Here is a 6,071-nt window from a genome sequence, read left to right as displayed (position 1 = left end):
CTTAATTTTGTAAACAAAATGAGAATTGAAAATAGTGATATGATCTATGGCGAGGCAATCCTCTGCTACAAACTTCTCCGAAAAAGCAGTGAACCTTTCTAAATTTTTATCTCTGATTTCTATTTTATTCAAGTCAATGTAATGAACACTGGTTCCATTGTTTCTTTGACATTCAAGTATGTAGTACAAGAGGGAAGATGTTTTTCCTTAAGCCCTGAATTCCACTTAGGTAAGTCGACGGCTCCCTGTTCTATCTAAGATGATCAATTATGCAAACAAAGACAGTATGAAATTTAGTCTTGAAGAAGTATTTTCCCGATTTGAAATCATCTATGTCTGCAAACAGTCTAAGACCCTCAATGTCTGTTACATGTTGCAGGATATTTTTATCAAATTCATCAGGGTTTTCTGAAATCTGAAATGAGATGATTTTTTTTTTTCAAAAAATATATACTGATAAACATAAAAACAATGTTGCTTTCTACAAAGGTAAAATACATATTAAGGTACATATATTAGTACAAAACACCCGTGGATTCTATTTTTAACTCATTTTTTTAAAGTTTAAAGTACTGGAGAAAAAAAATTAATATTACTATATTGACAACAATAAATGGTCACTGTAAGAAAAATAACAAGTTTTAGCATGTTTGCGTCATATTCTGTGGAAAAAATCAGAGAATCCTATATATTGGTAACTTGGGAGCTAACATTTTTTAATGTGTTTACGCTATCTAAGTACAATAAACAAGCATGTAACTGTGTGTTATAAAATGCAATGTAACTTTTGTTCCATAAATAGTAGAGGGCTGATATTTGGATAAATTTATAAGGAGTCTTCATTCTTTAAGTACTATAAAGGTCAAGGTCATATCAAGAGGTAAAAGGTCAAATATTGTTATGTCATCTACTTTAGTTTTTTTGTAATTGAATTTTTTTTCAATCGCCAATATATCTAAAACAACTGGTTCAATTCTCTATAATTTTACACATTTTATTCTGGGACCCATTTTAATCAATCTTTTTTTTTTTGCAAAAATTGAATCATACTTTTTTTTTAAGAAAACTTAAAGTATAGGATATTTACATGTGAATGTTCAATCTGACGCTATATATGTTTTATTTTTACTTAATATTTTACTCAAATGCCTTTTAACCGTCTCTGGCTTTAGAGTTAAAGGTCTTGGTGTGAAAAGTTTTAAGGCAAAAATATATGATGGAGAAATCAAAGAGGGTTAAAGAGAGCAAAAGATAGATTTTTATACAGAAATTAACAAAGAAATATACATGTATGCATTCATTGAATGTTTGTTAATTTCTAACTGATTATGAAATTTTACAATTGGATTTATTTCGTGTCTCCTAGAAAAAAAGATGGACTTTAATGCCATTATTATAATATTAGAGGCGGGCTTTTCATTTAGTGGGCTCAGTACTCGCAGTACCCCTACATGTATGTAGGTATACCAGTTATTCTCTGCAAAACAACAGGGCCAATTGAATTCACATGCCATTTCGGTTATCCTGCTCATAGTTACTTTGAAGGTAGGATCATACCTATAATATTATTTTTATAATGCTAAATCAAGATCTTTTCAGCTTTCTGTATGAAAAGGACAAGATAGGCTAAGACCCGTTTTTGGACCCTTATTTTTAGTGTCTTTCAGAATGATACAACAGTTTATCCCTAAAAACCTGTTGTCACCCCTGCCACAAAATGAGCTTGGTTCTAAGTTTGAAATCCTCAGAAGTGACAGAGCGGGCAGAAAATAAGTCAATTTTAGAATTTTCTCATTTTTATGCAAATTTTCATCGATTTTACAGCACATTTTGTTTCGGAAAACATAGAACACAAGCTTGCCTATGTGCCAAATTAAATTATTTTATACACTAGTATCAGATGCAGTTTATTTGTAAAAATCTCAGATAGGCAAGCTTGTGCTCTATGTTTTCCGAAGAGAAAAGTATCTCAAATATGAAATTCCACCATCCTGGAAAATGTCCAACTTCTGCACCCTCTATAAGCTTCTATGTAAGCTTTGAATTCAAATTAGTGTTGTTTTTAAAGTAAGCATCGTTTTATTAAGTTCTTAACTTCAAACTATCAAAATTTTACCAGCATTCTGATTTTACATCAAAGGGGCCATATTTGGCCGTTACCCTACCTTGTCCTCTATCTTGCTTTTTAATCTAATTCTAATATAAAAATACAAAACAATATTATACAGTAATTTGCTATCTCTGTACAATTTATTAAACACGTCTTGCATGCTATATCCTTCGATGAATGGATACAATGTACCAGAATCCACATAATTCCAAACGATTCTCGTGTATTTCACATGTATTTTGAGAAAAACGGTCTGACTGTTGTTTTCCTAAGTTTCCTCTACTTTGGGTGACAGTTACGTAACAAACAGTGTAATTATCTGCACATGTGGATAATCTTCACTCAGATAAAGCACAGAGCAAACATTTATTCTGTATGTGGATCAGTATTAAGGAGTTGTTTTTATTTCAAAATGGCTGTCGAATGTGTGATAAAAAATGCAACAAAAACAGACGGAGAAGGCCCTCATTGGGATGACATGACAAATACACTTCTCTTTGTTGATTTTCAGGAAAACACTATCCATAGATATAACCCAGAGACGAGTGTTGGTGATAAAATAATACTAGGTAAGTAATGAATATGTCACTTGTGTTTAGAGAACACAGTATTTTTTAAACCTGAATTGACTCTCTTCAAACATGTTGAAATTTAATATTTCTGTTGATTTCCATGACCATTCTTCTTTCCCTGTAATTTTGCATTGTAAAAATAAAACAATTTTTGCATCGTACCGCAAGTACACGGTTTTGAAAAAAATTATTGTAAAAAATTAAGATACCATGCAATTATATAGTAGAACACAATTGCAAAATATTCATTAAATAGTAGAATACTATTGTAAAATATTCATTATATAGTACATGTAGAATACAAAAACAAAATACATGGTTTACATTTTGACTAGGTTGCGTTTTTATTTGGTTGTGAAACACTGAAACTGCTTTTTTATCATTACTATCTAGCCATCCGAGTAGTACACAGTTCCCCTAGCCCGTAGAGCTCATTTATCGTATTGGCTGAAAAAGACATCATTATTGTTTTATTACATGATAATATTATGAAAATCTTCAAATTATCCATCATTAATATAATGAATTTTTTTTTGTAGAGGACACTGTAGGATTTGGTACCCGCTAGAAAAGGTGGAATGATTGCAGGAGTGGGTCGTTCTTTAGTTCACGTGGACTGGGACACAAAGAAGACAACCATACTTCACGAGGTGGATAAAGGGACAAACTTTAAAGATGGAAAATGTGATCCGAGAGGAAGAGTTTGGGCAGGTGCGCCTTTGTTTCCTCTATCTGATATTCTTCTGACTATTTTCAGAGCAGACGGTACTACTCTCAGAAAGTAACTATTAAATAAACACGTTTTATTTATCCTATACATATTGCTTGCAGGGACGTATGGACCAATTGATCCTGACTTCGAAAATATGCCTAAAATTGGTAGTCTGTATTGTCTTGACCTGGACGGCAGTCTGCACACAATGGTGAAAGATGTCGGTATGTCTAATGGGTTTGCTTGGACCAGTGACGAAAAAACAATGTACTACATTGACTCGACACCACGAAAGATATACTGCTATGATTATGACGTAAATACAGGACAGATTTGTAAGCTTTCATACTCATGCAGGAACCAATATCGATTGTAATTACTTAATTTCTCAAAACAAACGATGGTTAATTCTGGCAAAATTTGCATTTTGTCTATTAGTGTCTGTATTTTTAAAGCCTTATCAACAAACATGTAATAAGAGAAATAAAAGTTTAAGTCATTAATAGTTAATGTATTGGTAGAAGTTGGCATGTAGCTTTGCATACATGTAAATCTGCTATTTCTTATTTTAGCTAACCAGAAAGTGATTGTAGACAACGCTGGAAAATAATTACCAGAATTCGGTTTTCCTGATGGAATGACCATTGATACAGAGGGTAAATTATGGGTTGCGTGCTTCTTTGCTGGAAAAGTTGTTCAATTTGACCCCCAAACAGGTAATACCCTTTGTACGATATTGATATAAATGAATTCACTATTTTAATGCAGTGTTATGCAATATCTAGAACTTATTAATATTCACAAAAAAATTCTTTCGCCTGGTTCATACTATTGAATGATAATATATAAGAATTACAAGTCTTTATATTGAAGAACATCTTCAAACTTGGCAGACTTGGCTGAAAAGTTTAGAACTCGGGCAAACGAATTTGATTGGCTGCAAAGTCCCAGTCTACGCAAGGATTTACTAATCGACGATTTTCGGTTGAATTAAAGTCTGTTCGTGTTTTATGCAAAAGAAGAGTATTATTTACAAGGGATGAAAGTTAGGAGGTGATATATGCTTACAAAAAACAAGGGAATACTTAATTTGAAATATTTTCTTTTGATTATATCTGTTTTCAAGAATTATTGAAAGGACCACATAGTTCTGTATTCCGCATTTTAGGTGCATCAATTTAAGCCAATCAAATGTCACGGCTCATTGATAATAATTGACAGGCAAGATGTAAAAAGTGTTGTCAAACTCTTGACAAAAAATCACGAAGAACTATATTTTCTACCACTTTTGAGGTGTGCCAACAGCTGTATGAGGTGTTGGGTTATATTCCACATCAAATTGCACGAAGGCCGCCATATTGTTTCAAACGTCATATTGATTTACGTCTGTTGCAGCTATTTTCATTGGATAAATATTAAAGAGCTTCAAGGGACTTAACTCAATTACGGCGATAGGCGGCGCAATTATAAAGTTTGATAGAACTATATCTGCCAAAGGTTGTAGAGTAAATTTCGGATCGGAAACCCTTGGCTAGCGAAGATAATTGAAGAATTGATTGATCTTTTCTTAAGCCTATATTTTTTTTTTAAATTTAATTGATAAATGTGTGTAGTGTGTGTATACTTAAGTGAATTGTGTATATGATGTACATATGCGATTACATAGTTATTAATTTATATGTAGATTCATGAACATGAATGGATATACTTTAACTTCCCTAGGTCAACAACTGCAGGCTGTCAACATCCCTGCTCTAAGAATAACATCATGTTGTTTTGGCGGGAAGAACGTGGATGAATTTTACGTCACATGTTCCGCTCACGAGGTCTCCGAGGAAGAGTTTCAGAAATACCCATTAACCGGTTCTGTTTTTAGAGTTAAAGGTCTTGGTGTGAAAGGTTTTAAGGCAAAATATATGAAGGAGAAATCAAAGAGGATTAAAACGAGTAAAAGATACACTTTTTGTATAAATTTAATAAAGGAATATTCATGTTTGCATTCATTGAATATTTATTAATAAGTATATGTAACTGATTGTGAGACTTTATTATTGATTTATTTCGGGTCTCCTAGAGCAAAACATGGACTTTGCCATCATAATCATATTGGAGGCGGGCGTTATTCATTTAGTGAGCTCAGTACTGACTCGCAGTACCCCTAGTTACCAGTTATTCTCTGGAAAACAACAAGGCCAATTTAATTCACATATATCCTTTCGGTTATCCTCCTCATTGTTACTTTGAAGTAAGATCGAATCATACCTGTAACATTTTTATAATCTCAGTAAGCAATAAAATGCTAAATCCAGATTTTGTTTTAGCTTTTTGTATAAAAGGAACATAAATTCAAATATTTGTACCTATCTTCAAATAATTGTACCTATCTTCAATTGAATTGTACATATCTTTAAATCAATTGTATCTATCTTCAAATGAATTAGAGATAGGTACAATTCAATTATACCTATCTTTAATTCATTTGAAGATAGGTACAATTGATTTGAAGATAGGTACAAATGCAATGAATTGAAGATAGGTATAATTGATTTAAAGATAGGTACAATTGAATTGAGATAGGTATAATTGATTTAAAGATAGGTACAATTGAATTGAACCTACCTTTAATTTACTAAGATATTGGCAATAACTACTACTCCCTTTATCATACGTCATTTCC

The 6,071-nt window shown here is 32.2% G+C and overlaps 1 pseudogene; it reads left to right on the top strand.

Moving 5' to 3' along the window:
- The first annotated feature begins 2,494 nt into the window (after window positions 1-2,494).
- Window positions 2,495-5,704, top strand: LOC134254273 (regucalcin-like; annotated as a pseudogene).
- Window positions 5,705-6,071: the final 367 nt, after the last annotated feature.

Source organism: Saccostrea cucullata, unplaced genomic scaffold, assembly GCF_032062105.1.
Source record: "Saccostrea cucullata isolate Sc308-1 unplaced genomic scaffold, CSIRO_AGI_Scuc_v1 ctg5770, whole genome shotgun sequence".
NCBI classification, from domain to species: Eukaryota; Metazoa; Mollusca; class Bivalvia; order Ostreida; family Ostreidae; genus Saccostrea; species Saccostrea cuccullata.
This window is presented reverse-complemented; position numbering and strand designations above follow the sequence as displayed.